The sequence below is a fragment of the Microcebus murinus genome, chromosome 2 (assembly GCF_040939455.1).
Source record: "Microcebus murinus isolate Inina chromosome 2, M.murinus_Inina_mat1.0, whole genome shotgun sequence".
In the NCBI taxonomy this organism is placed as follows: domain Eukaryota; kingdom Metazoa; phylum Chordata; class Mammalia; order Primates; family Cheirogaleidae; genus Microcebus; species Microcebus murinus.
The window spans coordinates 35351187-35368482 of NC_134105.1; the positions used below are offsets into that span (position 1 = coordinate 35351187).

The window sequence follows — 17296 nt, forward strand, 5'->3', positions numbered from 1 at the left end:
GGAAAAATTAACATTGCTAAAATGAGCATACTACCCAAAGAAGCAATCTATAGATTCAATCCACTTCCTATCAAAATACCAGTGACATACTTCATAGAAATAGAAAAAGAAAAGAAAAAAGAAATAGAAAAAACAATCCTAAAATTCAGAGGGAACCACAAAAGATCCTGAATAGCCAAAGCAATCCTGAGCAAAAAGAACAAAGCTGGAGGTGTCACACTACCAGACTTCAAAATATACTACAAAGCTATAGTAACCAAAACATCAGGGTACTTGCATAAAAACAGATGCATAAACCAATGGAACAGAATAGAGAATCCCAAAAGTAATCCACATGTCTACAGCCAACTGATTTTTGACAAAGGCACCAAGAACATTCATTGAGGGAAAGAGCAGTCTCTTCAATAAATGGTATTGGGAAAACTGGATATCCATAGTTAGAAGAATGAAACTAGACTCTCACCTCTCAACCTATATAAAAGTCAACTCAAAATAGATTAAAGACCTAAATTTAAGACATGAAACTATAAAACTACTGGAAGAAAACATAGGGGAAATGCTTTAGGACATTGGTCTGGGAAAAGATTTTATGACTAAGACCTTAAAAGCACAGGCAACAAAAGCAAAAATAAACAAATGGGAGTGTATCAAACTAAAAGGCTTCTGCAAAGCAAAAAGACAACCAACAGGCCGGGCGCTGTGGCTCACGCCTGTAATCCTAGCTCTTGGGAGGCCGAGGCGGGCGGATTGCTCAAGGTCAGGAGTTCAAAACCAGCCTGAGCAAGAGCGAGACCCCGTCTCTACTATAAATAGAAAGAAATTAATTGGCCAACTGATATATATATAAAAAATTAGCCGGGCATGGTGGCGCATGCCTGTAGTCCCAGCTACTCGGGAGGCTGAGGCAGAAGGATCACTCAAGCCCAGGAGTTTGAGGTTGCTGTGAGCTAGGCTGATGCCACGGCACTCACTCTAGCCTGGACAATAAAGTGAGACTCTGTCTCAAAAAAAAAAAAAAAAAAAAAAAAAAAAAAAAGACAACCAACAGAGTGAAAAGATAACAGGGAGAAAAAAATTGCAAACTATTCCTCCACCAGGGGATTAATATCTGGAATATCCAAATATCCAACTTAAATATCTCAACAGAAAAAAAAATCTGATTAAGAAATGAGCAAATGATCTGAGCAAACATTTATCAAAAGAGGACATACAAATGGCCAATAGATAGATGAAAAATGCTCAAAATCACTAATCATCAGGGAAATGCAAATCAAGATCACAATGAGATATGATCACCCCAGTTAGGATGGGTATTATCAAAAAGAGAAAAAATAACAAATCCTAATGAGGATGCAGAGGAAAGGGATCTCTTATACACTGTTAGTAGGAATATAAACTGGCACAGTCACTATGGAGAACATTATGAAGGTTCCTCAGAAAACTACAAATAGAACTACCATATAACCCAGCAATCCCACTAACTGGGTATTTATCTAAAGGAAATGAAAGAAAAGGAAATCAGTATGTTGAAGAGACATCGGCACCTTCATGTTTGTTGCAGCACTAATTCACAGTAGCCAAGATATGCAATCAACCCAAGTATCTAACAACAGATGTATGGATAGAGAAAATGTGGTATACATAAATGATGAAATACTATTCAGCCATAAAAAAGAATGAAATCCTGTCATCCATGGAAACATAGATGGAACTAGAAAACATTATGTTAAGAGAAATAATTCAGCATCAGGAACAGAAAGTTAAGAACCACATGTTCTCACTCATACGTGGAAGCTAAAATAAAGAATTTGATTTCACACAAAAAGTAGAACAGAGGATAGTAGAGGCTGGGAGGGGTAGGGAGAAGGAAACAATAGAGACAGATTTGTTAAAGGATACAAGATTACAGCTAGATAGAAAGAATAAGTTTTATTGGTTTCATAGCAATGTAGGACGACTGTAGCTAACAATAATATAGTTTCAAATAGGTTAAAGAGAGGATATTGAATGTTCCCAACACAAAAAATGATAAACATTTAAGTTGACTGTTATGCTAATTACCCAGATCTCATCATTATATATTGTTTACATGAAAATATCATTATGTACCCCATAAATATGTACAATTATGCATACATTTAAAAAGTCAAGGATAAAAACGTGTTGTGTCAACAGGGTGAAATTGAGGTGATTTCTCTGTTGCACAACAAGTAGGTATTATCTTTATAGTGAAACTGCTTTCATGTTGAAAAGAAAGCTCTTTCTGGCTCCAGTGCAGATAGAGAGTGGGTGGCAGGTGCCAGGTGGAAGCAGGCTGGCGAGTTTGGGGTTGTTGAGCTAACCCCAGTGTGAGGAGAGGGCGGCTGGGACGTAGAGCGGTGGCGATGGGGCTGGAGAGGGCGCTGAGTCCAGAGAAGCTTAGGAGAGGGAGTTGCAGGGGGAGGGAGAGAATCTCGCCTCCTCCTCCCTTCCCCTCCTAGGGACTTGGGGCCGGGCTGGTGATGCTGGGTTCCTGAGTGGCCCTGGCCTTCTGTCATCATTTAAGATGCCGCAGACACCATCTGAGGGATGGTCATGCTGGAGACTCAGACTTGTGGGGGGAGGGGGGGAAGGGCATTTATTGAAACCTTAAAATCTGTACCCCCATAATATGCCGAAATAAAAAAAAAATTGATCATAAATGTTAGTGCTTAAAAAAAAAAAAAAAAGATGCCGCAGACAGGAAGCCTGGACAAAGTGGTGTCCTGAGCCCACCAGTTCCCCTATGCCCACCCACTCTGGTTTTGACAAGTCATGGCTTCCTGAACATCTATGATATGCCAAAGCTGTGTACAGCTGTCGGGGTGAGGTGCTCTTGGGAAAGGGTGGGGCTTCCTGAGAGCAGACAGATCAGGGCACAATGTAGGGAGGAGGCCTGGGCCTGAATCCTAAGTCTGGGCAGCTGAGGTTCTTATCCTACTTATCAATGCACCTCCTGTGGGAACTGCCTGTCCCTGCTTTACCTAATCTTGTCCTTCTCATGCAGACCCAAAGGCTTGGATGTGTATGACTTCTTCCTCCAGTGGATTGGTAAGTGAGCACCTGCCTTCCCTGCCTGGCCAATCCCAGCCCTTGGTCCTGGGGGACCAGGATTCTGCCCTGCTCTGTCCCTTCCTTCCTTGCCCAACTCCACTGATTATCCCATCAGCTGGATTATCCCACCACCTGGCCCCCATGTGCCTGACCTAAGCTCAGTTACTTTGTGGACAGTCAGAGGAGGTTGCAGGAGAGCTCCTGGCTGGCTGGCTGGCAGGGTAAGTGGGCTCCAGGAACTTTCTCTTGCCAGGTTGTCTTCTACCCTGGATAAGCATCTATTATACTGGAGCTGTTTCTCTGGCAAAATCCTAACTGACAGAGATTTTGGTACAAAGAATAATTCTAGAGAAACAGAATCTTAAGGACAAGTTTTCTGAATTCTTTCTAAGTTTTCCTGGAATTGGTTCTCTAATCTGACTAGTTTGAAAGCCATTAATTATTCTTATTTCCAGAAAGAGGACCTGGTAGTCCATGGCATGATGTGGCAATACAGATAAGCAAAATATCACCATTGGCTACTATTAATCAAATACCTTATAAAAGGCAACCTTGTAAAAGACAAGGTTCTGGGTGACTAGGTATATTATACTTCAGAACATTTTAGTCAAATTAAGGAGTATATTAAGATTGACTGGTTGCTCCTAACTGCACTGGAAATTTTATGTCTAGATGATCTGTACAGTGCTGAAAGTGGGATATTAAAGTACCCAGCTATTATTGTATCAGGATCTATCTCTCTCTTTAGGTCTAATAATATTTACTTTATATATTTAGGTCCTCTGATGTTAGGTACATATATATTTAGCATTGTTATATTCTCTTGCTGGATTGATACCTTTATATAATGACTTTCTTTGTCTCTTTTTATGTTTTTTGACTTAAAGTTTATTTTGTCTGATATAAGTATAGCTACTCCTGTACACTTATGGTTTCAGTTTGCATGGAATATTTTTTCCACTCCCCCACTTTTAGTCAATTTGTCTTTACAAGTGAAGTGAATTTCTTATCGGTAGCATATGATCGGATCTTGTTGTTTTGTTTTTCTTTTTATCTATTCAGCCAATCTATGTCTTTTAACTGGGGAATTTTAATTCAAAGTTGTTATTGACAGGTGAAGATTTACTCTTGTCATTTTGTTTATTATTTTCTGATTGTTTTGTATATTCCTTGTTCCTTTCTTCATCTTTAACTGTGTACCTTTATACTTTGGTGGTGTTTTGTAGTGACAACATTTGACCCCTTTCTCTTTCTCATTTGTATATCTGCTCTACCAGTGAGTAAATAGTTTTTTATGTGTGTTTTCATGATAGTAGATATTGTCCTTTTAATTCCAGATATATGACTCCCTTAAGCATTTCTTATAGGGCTGGCCTAGTGTTTATGAATTCGGTTTTTGCTTGTCTGGAAAAGACTTTATTTCTCCTTCATTTTTTAAGTATAACTTTGACAGGTATAGTATTCTTGGGTGACAGTGGTGTTCTTTTTTTTTTTTTTTTTTTTTTTTTGGTCTTTTACGACTATGAATAGATCATCCCATTCTCTCTTGGCCTATAGGTTTCTGTTAAGAAATCCATTGTTAGTCTGATAGGATTCCCTTATATGTGACTTAACACTTTTCTCTTGTTGTATTCAGAATTCTCTCTTTGTCTTTGATTTTTAACAGTTTGATTGTAGTGTGCCTTGGAGAAGTTTTTTGGGGTTGTATTTATTTCAGGATCTTTGAGTTTCCTGTAGCTGGATATTTATATCTCTTGTAAGACTTGGGAAGTTTTCAGGCATTATGTCATTACATAGATTTTCTGTTCATTTGTTCATGTTTTCTTATGGAACATCCAGAATTCAAATATTAGAACAATTTATGATGTCCCATATGTCACATAGTCTTTCTTCATTCTTTACAATTCTTTTCTCCTCTTTCTTTCTGTCTTCTTCTTCTTCTTTTTTATTTCCTATTTCAAAAGGCCTCTCTTCAAGTTCAGAAATTCTTTATTCTGCTTAATCTAGTCTATTATTGAAACCCTCAATTGTATTTTTTATTTCATTCATTTAATTCTTCAGTTACAGAATTTGTTTGGTTCTTTTTTAAGAGATATGTCTCTGTTGAATTTCTCATTTAACTAATAAATTGTTTTTCTGATTTCTTTGTATTGCTTATCTGTATTCTCTTGTATCTCACTCAATTTCTTTAATATCACTATTTTGAATTCTTTTTGCAGGCATTTTATAAATTTTCTTTTCTTTGTAATCTGTTACTGAGAATTACCAGGTTACTTTGGTTGTATCATGTTTTCTTGCTTTTTCATATTTCTTGTGTCCTTATGTTAATATCTGTGCATCTGATGTAATAGTTGCTTCTTCTAATTTTATGGATTGGCTTTTGCAGAGAAAAGCTTTTACCTAAGATGTATCTATAGTGTTGGTTGGGTAGGGAGCTTTGGTTTGATTCTGGCTGGACACAGTAGTGAGTCTCCATATGATTTATTTGGCTGTAATCAGTGTCGGTGGTGTCTGTGAATTCCTCAGTGGCTTAGACCGAGGTTGTTAGCGGAAGCTGTGGGGAGGATTTGCTGGGGATGAGGATACTGGGTGGACTAGTACTTGAGCACCAGTGGTAGCAGCAGTGGGTCCTCTTGCCCCCAAACAGCACCAGATGCCAGGAGTAACAGATGTGGTGGATCAATCTCCAGGCCCTCAGATAGTTGCTTGAGCACCAGAGGCAATGGTGATGAGTGGGTTTTGCACAGTTCTGCAGTGATGTGTGCTGGTACTATTGGTGGTGGATTGGACAGTCCTCTTCTCAGGCCCCCAGTGGTGTGCACAGGCACTAGCAGTGGCAAGTGGGGCTGATTAATCCTATTCTTTCCATGTATGTATATTTTTTAGGTTTTTTTTAGTGGTTACCATAGTGATTATGATTAACATATTAAAATTATACCAATCTTGTTTGAATAATACCAACTGAATTTCAATAGTATATAAACACTCTGCTTCTATACATCTCTGCCCCTTCTACTTTATATGGTTATTTTTACAGATATCTTTATACATTTTATGCCCATTAACATAGGCTCATAATTTTTATACATTTGCCTATTAAATCCTTTAGGAAAAAAATACAAATTACAAACCAAACTAAAAGTGCAATTATACTGGATTTTATACTTACCTATGAAGTGACCTGTACTAGAGTTCTTTAGTTTCTTTTGTTTAAAAATGTGTTTGAGTTACTGTCTAGTTTCCTTTCATTTCAGGCTGAAGGATTTCTGTTTGTATTTTCTATATGGAAGGTGTATTGGCAATGAAGTCCCTCAGCTTTTGTTTATCTGAAAATGCCTTAATTTTGCTTTCATTCTTAAATGGCAATTTTTCCAGATATATAATAGAATTCTTGGTTGACAGGTTGGTTTTTTCCATTGGCTTCTGGACTCCATGGTTTCTGATGAGAAATCAGCTTTTAATCTTATAGAGAATCTCTTGTAAATGATGAATCATTTCTCTTACCTGTCGACAGCACTAACTCTCCCGCCTGTCGACAGAGATCCCATGTTCACCATGAGCACTTCATTTTTAGACAGCTTTTGCACCTTTGCTCTTTTCTCGTTTCCTTCAGTGCATACACCTAGAAGCTGTCTAATTTCCAATTCTGTGAAGATTTCAGGTAAAGCTCCAACTGCACCAAGTACCTGCCCCACCATTCTGTCAGCCCGTCATAGAGTGGGGTCAATTTTTGTTCCAACTCCAGTACAACCCCCTGGAGTGGCTTACTGAAGATCATTATGCTCTGTAAAATGTGATACAATTTTGGAAAATATTGGTTTACACATGAGTTTTCCTTCATTATCTTTGGAAACAACACTAGGTCTTGGCTTCGATCTCCTGGCCCACCTTTAATACTCCTTTTAGAATACTACCCACCAGCTACACCCCCTTAAGGTCATCAACTTCACAGCCAGGTTTGTTGACATCAAAAAATCTGATAATGTAAGTCAGGGTTCTGATGTAAAGTCTCTTGGGGGTACTGGAATTTTCCTTACTATGTACTCACAGACAACTTCAATATTGTATTTCAGCTGAGCAGAAATTGGAATAATGGATCTTTAATAATAGCAGATCTTTCTGCTACTGTACCTTGTACAAATGCAAGGATCTGCTCATATTGCTCTTTAGCCTTTCTTTTACCAAATCCATTTTATTTATTTATTTTTTTTGGGGGGGGGGAATTCTCTCTTTTTTTTATTTCAGCATATGATGGGGGTACAGATTTTAAGGTTTCAATAAATGCCCTTTCCCCCCTCCCCCACAAGTCTGAGTCTCCAGCATGACCATCCCCCAGACAGTGCACATCTCACTCATTATGTATGTATATACCCACCTCCCGCCCCCCTGCCCAATACCCTATTACTGTAGTATCTATGTGTCCACTTAGGTGCTACTCAGTTAATACCAGTTTGCTGGAGAATATATCTGGTGCTTGTTTTTCCATTCTTGGGATACTTCACTTAGTAGTATGGGTTCCAGCTCTAACAAGGAAAATATAAGATGTGCTATATCACCGTTGTTTCTTAGAGCTGAATAGTACTCCATGGTATACATATACCACATTTTATTAATCCATTCTTGGATTGATGGGCACTTGGGCTGCTTCCACAGCCTTGCAATTATGAATTGTGCTGCTATAAACATTCGAGTGCAGGTGTCTTTTTTGTAGAGTGTCATTGGATCTTTTGGGTAGATGCCCAGTAATGGGATTGCTGGATCAAATAGTAGATTCACTTGTATTGCTTTAATGTATCTCCAAATTGCTTTCCACAGAGATTGAACTAGTTTGCAGTCCCACCAGCAGTGTAGGAGTGTTCCTCTCTCTCCGCATCCACGACAGCATTTGTTGTTCAGGGTCTTTTTGATAAAGGCCATTCTCACTGGAGTTAAGTGATATCTCATTGTGGTTTTGATTTGCATTTCCCTGATGATTAGAGATGTTGAGCATTTTTTCATATATTTGTTGGCCATTCTTCTGTCTTCTTTAGAAAAGTTTCTGTTCAAGTCCTTTGCCCATTTTTGAATTGGGTTATTTGATTTTTTCTTGCTTATTTTCGTGAGTTCTAAGTATATTCTAGTTATCAACCCCTTATCGGATGTGTAGGATGCAAAAATTTTCTCCCACTCTGTAGGTTGTCTGTTTACTTTCATGACTGTTTCTTTGGCTGTGCAGAAGCTTTTTAGTTTCATCATGTCCCATTTATTTATTTTTGTTGCTGCTGTGATTGCCTCTGGGGACTTCTTCATAAACTCTTTGCCTAGGCTGATGTCTAGGAGAGTGTTTCCAACATTTTCCTCTAGAATTCTAATAGTTTTGTACCTTAGGTTTAAGTCTGTTATCCAGTGTGAGTTGATTTTTGTGAGAGGTGAAAGGTGTGGGTCCTGCTTTAGCCTTCTACAAGTGGCTATCCAGTTTTCCCAGCACCATTTATTGAAAAGGGATTCTTTCCCCCAGCATATGTTTTTGTCTGCTTTGTCAAAGATTAGATGGCTATATGAGGATGGTTTTATATCAGGATTCTCAGTTCTGTTCCATTGGTCAATATTCCTATTTTTGTGCCAATACCAGATTGTTTTAATTACTACAGCTTTGTAGTATAGTTTGATATCTGGCATATTAATGCCTCCCATTTTGTTTTTGTTGCCTAGAATTGCTCTTGATATTCGGGATCTTCTTTGGTTCCATACGAAGCGTAAAATTATTTTTTCTATATCTGTGAAGAATGCTGATGGGATTTTAATAGGTATTGGATTGAATCTGTAGATCAGTTTGGGTAGTATAGACATTTTAATGATGTTGATTTTATTTTGTAGAATCAAAAGGTGATTCAGTTTCACAATTCCTATGGCAGCCAGGTGTTCAGAGGTCTGAGGCTGAGGACAAAATTCATTACCTGCTATCAACAAAAGAGCTGCATCCATCACTGCCACACCATTTAATCAAGACTGATTAAATCTTTTCCTTGAAGATGCCATCTTGAAAATGCCATGCTCAGGTAGGAGGCATCCAAACTGAGGAAAGGGGCAGTCAACGACTTCCTGAGCCCCCAGAACTTGAGTTAGGGGCTTCCACCCTGACTCTCAAAATATGGGCCATAGGCTAAGCAAGGACCTTTGGAACATGGCGATAGAGTGTCTGTTCCACCTTGGAATCTGGGGAGGATCTATCCTCATTACTAACCCCCAACTTTTTGCACTGGGTCTTGATCCACACTCTGACCACCACTTCTTCATCTGGTCACAGAGACTGGTATTCCTTGCAGATCTTCAGGTGTATCTCCCTGAATTAAAGAACTTGGTTCCTACCATAGACATTGCATTTGGTCCGATTCCTCGGCTTAAACCATTCAAGACTGGCTGGTAGGAGCCTCCACTCTCTCCTCCGCCACAGCTCCCTTCCTGTGCAGCTTAGGCATGCTCTCCAACCAGTTCTGAGAAAATCCTGGCCAAAAAGGGTTGGCATAGATGTGAAATAATACACATGCCAGTGCCTTTGCAACAGCTGCCAAGAGCCCACGCCGGGACCAAGGACCAGGCTTTCATCTCACTTTTATATTTAGCTTATTTGTCTCTATTTGTGAAATGAAGCTTAAGTTGCCCTACATTTCACAGAGTGGGCAGGAAGACCAAGAGAGAAAATATTGCTGAAAATGACATATTTAAGTAAGCTCTGGCCGGGCAAGGTGGCTCACACTTGTAATCCCAGCTCTCTGGGAGGCCGAGGCAGGCGGATTGCTCGAGGTCAGGAGTTCGAAACCAGCCTGAGCAAGAGCAAGACCCCATCTCTACTATAAATAGAAAGAAATTAATTGGCCAACTAATATATATAGAAAAAATTAGCCAGGCATGGTGGTGCATGCCTGTAGTCCCAGCTACTTGGGAGGCTGAGGCAGTAGGATTGCTTGAGCCCAGGAGTTTGAGGTTGCTGTGAGCTAGGCTGACGCCATGGCACTCTAGCCCGGGCAACAGAGTGAGACTCTGTCTATAATAATAATAATAATAATAATAATAATAATAATAAGTAAGCTCTTACACTTTCCACTTCCTTATATTAAGGTTTCTGTTTTTAACAAATTACAAAATCTGAGTCAACTTGTCCAAGGTGAGTTCCATTATCTCTAACAAAAAATAATTGAAGTCCTTTATTTAATCCTTCTGCTTTGACACATTTAAACATATTTTGGGGGGCTTTATTTTGGCTATGTTTTTTAGTTCTGTAGCACAGAAGGAAGTGATTACCAGCTATGGCTTCATTCTAGGGGAAAAGCCTATTTTCTCAATGATGGGCTGTTGAAGCTGGTTCATTCTGGATTTCTGAAAATTTAAAGATTAAAGTGTTTAAGAAGAGGTTTGAACAGAGGTTAATTCATTCACTTAATAAGCATTCACTAAGTGAGTAATATGTGTTTAGCGTGTGCCTCCCCTGATAAGCTTAATGACAGAAGGGGCAGTATGTCTAGCTCTTTGCATATTTGTTTATTGATAGAATGTATTTGTTTAATATACAAATTATTTGTTTAATGATTGGATTAATGAATGGAAAACCCCCTACTTCACTTCTCTTTACCTCCCTGGCTAGAGTCCTTGTTTCTCTGGTGGTTACAATATCTAAAAACACAGTGGACCTACTGCTCTTGTACAATGCTCAATGTTATGCATTTGTTACCTCACTTATTAATAATTCTCATAATAAGCTACAGAGGTTATTGTCATTCCCATATTTTACAGTTGGGTTAGCTGAGGCTTAGAGAGGTTGCTACTTGCTCAAATACCATATGAGTCAAAGGGTTATATTCTATCCACACATCCAAATTCCTACACATTGCAGGAAATTGTTCAGCACCTTTGATCTACAAGGCAGGATAACTTTTGGAGACATTCCACTTTCCCATTTTCTTCTCCTATTTAAAGAGATTGGCTCAGGGCTCTCTAGTCCTGAGGAAGGCTTAGTTCAGGGAAGGCAGGGCAGAAAGGCAGATTCCTTCTCTTATTTTGTTTTTTCCAATGGTTAAAACCCAGAAGATGTGTTCCCTAAGTAGGCTTTTAGGTAAAAGAATTATAAAGCATTATTTTTGTTATGTAATTGATAGAGTGATTATTTAATAATGATAATATTTCAAGACTAAACTATAGATGCTGACATAGTTGCTTTTCTTCCTCCAACCCAATTATTTTAAATGGATGAAAATCTATTGTTAAAAATGTAAAAGTTGGGAGACCAGACATAGTGACTCACACCTACAATCTTAACACTTTGGGAGGCCAAGTCAAGAGGATTGCTTGAGGCCAGGAGTTTGAGACCAGCCTGAGCAAGAATGAGACTTCCATCTTCACAAAAAAATATAAAAATTAGCAGGGCGTGTTGGCACATACCTGAAGTCTCAGCTACTCTGGCGGCTGAGGCAGGAGCATCACTTGAGCCCAGGAGTTTGAGGTTGCTGTGAGCTATGATGATGCCATTGCACTCTAGCCAGGGTGACAGAGTGAGAGTCTCCAAAAAAAAAACCAAAGTAAAAACCAACTGTTACCAATACAATTAGTGCTTTGAATAAAATCATTAAAAATTAAATTGAAAAAATTAATTCTTCTGCAAATTTGCTGAAATTATTATCATAAATACAATATATATGCAAGTTTTCCAAAATAGGTTCTTCATGAATTATATTTTGACAATTCTCATCTTTGTGTTTACAGCAGAATATCTTTCTCCATATTAAAAACTATTTAAGCAACACAATGGGATAGCCATGATTAATAGAGCTAGTGCTATTAACCACAGAAGCTCAAACAAAATGAAAGTGGTTAACATTTATTTATAATTTTGCTAGTCAAATTACAAAGAGGAGAACTTCTAGTTTATTAAAAATTTTAAATGTGCTTGTAAAGGCAAAGTATTGTCTTTATGCTTTGTCAAGTTTTTCTTTGCATTTTTAAAGTTCCATATATGTTTATATAGTGTACTGATTTATCAAAATGGATATCACTTTGTTAATAAAGTTATGTAGTAGCTACATAGAGAAAAAATACGTTCTTTTTGTTTTCCAAAGAGAGTTTGAATTCTGTTGTATAAAAGTGTAGAGACTTCAATATGTTTTTCTAGTTTTGATTTAGGTTCAGAATTCATTTTAGTTGGAGTAGGTAATTCTGCTTTACGCTTCAGGAATTTAAGTAATTTAAGGAAATATGAATAGTGTTTATGTGGAAAAAATACTTAGACATAGATTATCTAAATTTGTTAGTATTGAATACTCTAAAATATACAATTCAGGTTGGTTTGCCTCTTTTATCTCATACCAGAGTAAAAAATGTTAATATTTAGTCAATAAATGAATGCAAGTTAATTTTAGCAAGTTTTGGCAAGTTTACAACTTATAATATGTGTCAGTAAAATGAGAGGAACTGGTAAGGGAGAGGTCTTAGGATGCACTGGAGGCACCAAGTGGTACAGAGGATAGACTTTGGGAGTCATATGTGACCAAGGTCAAGTTAATTTCTCAGGCTTCAACTTGCTCATCTGTAAAGTGGGAATGGAAAGGCCTACTTGGGAGATGGACATAGGTATGTAAAGTGCCTGGCATATATATTGTTTTATACTATTATTATTATTATTATTTCAGATGAGCACCTACCTTGGCAGAAGCTGTTGTGCCTGTTACACCATTAAGTTACATTACTCGTGATGCCCGCACAAAAGTATCATTTTTTGAATTTCACACAAGTTGAAAAAATATGAGGAACTGTGAGAGATTGCTTAAGGCATTTGTTTAACTTCCTATTGAGAATACCAATTTATTTAACTTGATGTTATGCAAATATACTCTTTTATCAGATAGGGAAGTGTGAAGAGGTATACACTGCTTGGTGTTGACTTTGATGTACTCTTCAATTGGATAATTTTGAGTTGCTACATTTATATTAAAATAGGAAAACAGAGACTGGATCTTGAAATTATAAAATTGAGTGATATTAATATAATTCAAAACTGTCTATGACCTGGAGATTTTTAATGGCATTTGCCTTTTGTGTTATACTCTGTAGCAGTTTGAAGTACTACAAAATGTGAAACTCTACATCTGCCCCAACCTTTTCTTATTCCTCCTACCTTCAAGGCCAGCGACTGCACTATGAATCCCAACCTCACTTTTTTAGGAATGGGTGGGGCAAGGAGAGGTTGTGGAGGAGGAGAGAGGGTTCAAGAGTTTCTTCTACTTTCAATTCTCCCAAATCCCCATTCGGAAACATCCCAACTCTCCTCTGTTTCATAGCCAAATTCTTCAAACTCTTCAGAGCTCTTCAAACTCTTCAGAGCTGTTAGTACTTTCTCCACAGCTCCTGATTGCCCTCATATTCGCTTCTCAACCTACTTTATTTTGGTTTCTATTTCTATGATTTCACCATCTCTTCCCAAGTTTACAATAGACTTCCATGATACTAATTCCAATAAACACATTTTAAACTTTTATCTTTGTTTTTTAACTCATCATTCATCTTTCGTTTCATGTTCCAGTGTTCTCTCCTTGTCTTCCTCCACACTTGGTGCTCCTGGTCTCCTTCATACCTCTCTGCCTGCTTCTTTCCCTCTCTTCTGGAGGCTCTCACTTCTCTACCCAGTTTTTGGAACTACTCAAAGTAACAGAGCAACACTAATGGACACATTCAAAAGTTTCCCTGGTTCACTGTGTCCTTCAAAGAAACTGGGGAGATCAGCATAGCTGTGGCCTACAGGTCAGAAGGAGAAAGGAAAAGGACCTTGGAATTCTCAGTCTGGAAAGAAGAGGCCTAGGGCCGGCCCTTTTAATTTTTTGGAATTAATTTCCCTATTCATAAGACAGGACTAGGTCTAGATAACCCAATGGGTCCAACTGTAGAATTTATGCATTGCACTGCTGTGTTTATCCATCCGTGTCCTCCTCCAGATTAGGAACTGCCCCAGGAAAAGGCCGACCATGGATCCGTCTTTATATCCTGGCATTGCCCAGCACTGGCAGACGGACAGTGAGGCACAGTGAGGATGGGGACTGGTTCTATGCTTCCTTCCTGAAACTTTCCCTACTTTTACCTCCAGGCTGTTGCAGGAGGAAATCATGGAACTAGGTTCCTGGGACCTTTTGCATGGAACCTGCTATGTAAACTCAACTCATTCCTAAGTTTCACAACAGTTTGCCAATTCCCCTCCCCTCCAGCAATAGCTACAGCAGCTGTTCCAACTCTCTGCTTGGGCACTCAATCCTCCCTGCCCCTGCCATGGCGGAAGATGCCTCAGGATCCTCTAACAAAACAGGTTATCTGGCTTCAGAGATCTAATCTGTCCATTCCCTCCTCTCCATTCTTCCTCTTATGCTTCCGTGTTGGTCTTCCCACATTGAACCCCTTCAAAAGTAACTACTGTGTTAAGGGCAGAATGAAGTAATCACTTCCTAGCCTTGATGCCTCCATACACAGGTCTAGGGCTGGCTGTCCATGAAGTTTCTGTGCCCCACCCATCTAGCTCATCCATTCTACTCAATGCCCCAGTCATTCCCTTCAGCCTCTCTGGCCCTGTTTCTTCTCTCTTACTGTCCCTCTCTCAGCACCTTCCATCCTTGCTCTCCATTGGTGCCAGCTCCCTGAAGAATGAGTTTCAGGCTCCCTGTCTTAAGAATAACCATCGTTTTATTTTATTCTTCCTCTGTTCACTTACCTTCTATTTATTCTCTTAGCAGGCAAACTGCTTGACCTGGGATGTCACCATTTCTTCATTGACCACTTGCTTTGTAGGTCACTGTTCTGTGCTTCTCATCTTGCTCTTTATTAAATCTCTCTGACCCCAGGAAGTCTCCCTCGTGTAAGTGAATTAGATGACTATTCATAAAACATTTATTGTCTGCCCAGCCTAAAGGCGGGTTCCAAGTGAACCTAAGAAATGAAAAAAAAAAAAAGTTTGAGCCATCATGGAATTTTAAAACCTAATGAGGAAGATAAATTGACTATACAAAGAGATACACAAGGAGGCTACATAGGATTTCTGTTTGTAGAATGAATTACACATGAAAACATGAATGAATGACATGTGGAATGGGAGGTATAAACACAAATACTTTAATTATTCATAGAGTAGATTCCATGGGCTGAGTGGTTAGAGAAGGGATTGAGGAAGAGTTAAGTCTTGGGGAACACTTTTGTAAGAGCGGAAGATGTGTAAGGAGAGGGTGGGGATGACGTGTGATTTGAGAAGATAGATTCTTCTTGCTTTTCCTATCTCAGTGAGTAGAAACACAGGGATCATCCTAGACTTCTTCCATACTGCACCCACATCCAATCACCAACTTCCATCAAACACACACCCTAATATCTCCCTCATCCTTTCTGGCTTCTCTGTTCCACTGCAACCCCCAAGTCCAGGCCACTGTCATACCTTATCTGAATACTGCAGTAACATTAGACTGGCCTCCCTAGTTCAGTCTTACTGCCACCTCCCCTCCCCCCAGTTTACTTTCATAACCATTAACCTCTCAGGACCTGGAGTTAGACTGCCTGGATTCAAATACTGACCCTGTTGTCCTTGGGAAAATTGCATAATCTGTCTGCATCTCAGTTTCCACATAATGGGACAATGATAACACCTACCTCAAATATTTATTATGAAGATTAAGCAACTTAATGTAAACCACTTTAGAATAGTACTTGGAACTTAGTAAGGACACAGTAAATATTTAGCTTCCATTATTATCTTCCAAATAGCTGTCAGAGTGATCTGCTATCTAATTATATCATTTTCCATCTTAAATCCCTTCAGTGACTTCCCATAGCTTTAAGTCTGAACTTCTTAACTGGGCCTACCAAGCTCTCACTGTCTGACTTTTGCCCTGCATGTGGTCTCAGCACCCACACTTCTTTCTGAGACCTGAAGGTCCAGCCATGCTGAACAGCTCCCACAGTCCAGTGGGCTCAGGCTGTTTTATGCTCTGTTCACACAGTTGTCTGCCCTGTAGAATGCCCTTTCCCATCTTGTCTACACCTAGAGGATGCCTTCTGACATTTTAAGACACAGCCCCACTAGACCCTAAGCCACATGAAGGCAAGGCCATGTCAGTTCTGCTCAAGGCTGCATTCCCAGCACTCAGGGCAACGCCACTCAGTAAATGAAGGAATGAATGAAAGCATCTCCTACACTATGAAACTTTTCCTGCATTCTCTCCTCATCTGCATTCCCTCCCTCCAGCCTTGACGAAGTTCATTACTCTTGCCTTTGTCTGCTATGGATATCAGCACCACTTTCTATGACAATTGCCTTAATAGTACTTAGGTGACCCTTGCCTCCCTTCTGCACTACGAGTTCCCAGCAGGTGCCCAGCACAGGACCTGGGACACAGTGAATATTCAGCTCATGTTTACTAACCGAGTGCAGGAGCAAATCAGAGAGCAGTGAATCTCTGGAATCCCTCACTGGTGGGCTGCATTGCTATCTTGGGATCCAGCTCCACGAACCTTTAGATTTTTATCCCTATGGTTCCATGTTCTGAAATATTTTATCTATTAAAATTCATATATTCTTAAGTAATAATGTATTTCCTCATTTTAGTGGATAGAAGACATATGTCACCATACTGAGTTATTATAATTTTGGTCAACAGTTAGTTACCTTTCACTGCCCTGATTGTAGACAATGTCTGGTTTTCTTTGGGCTGTGTGCAGGATCAATTCTGCTTCTCGATACGGTTCACTTCTCATCTCTGTGTTTGACATGGAAGGGCCCATTGGGAGAGATGCAGAACTTTTTCTGGGAGTCTCACAGGGCTTGTTTCCTCCTAGAGGCACCACTATCCATGCTGATCAGGTTTTCACTGTGTCTCCAACCCCCTGTACTGGAGTCAAGAAAATTCAATTCAGGGGTCATTTGAGCAAGAAAGTTAAGAGAAGGAAGGAGTCACTACTCCACTTTTGGAATAGGATTTTTGAGTTGTAGTAATTATTGAAAACCAGTCCTTGGCCAGAATAAGTAATTTTCTAAATTCCTTTATCTCTCATTAAGATGCCCTGTTGGAGCAGATTATAGATCTTCACTCTCTACCGGGGGCTGAGAGAACACAGACAATAACATAAAGACATTTTCTACATGTGAAATGGAGGTTTGGGGAAAGCCTTGCCTTTGTAGCCCGGTGCACAAAGGCAAGAAGTGGCAGGGGTCAGGAAGCCGGTGGTC

General features: G+C 39.3%; 1 pseudogene; it reads right to left on the reverse strand.

The window, feature by feature from the left end:
* Positions 1-4552: 4552 nt before the first annotated feature.
* On the reverse strand, positions 4553-16824 carry LOC105877610 (eukaryotic translation initiation factor 2 subunit 3 pseudogene; annotated as a pseudogene).
* Between the last annotated feature and the right edge of the window lie 472 nt (positions 16825-17296).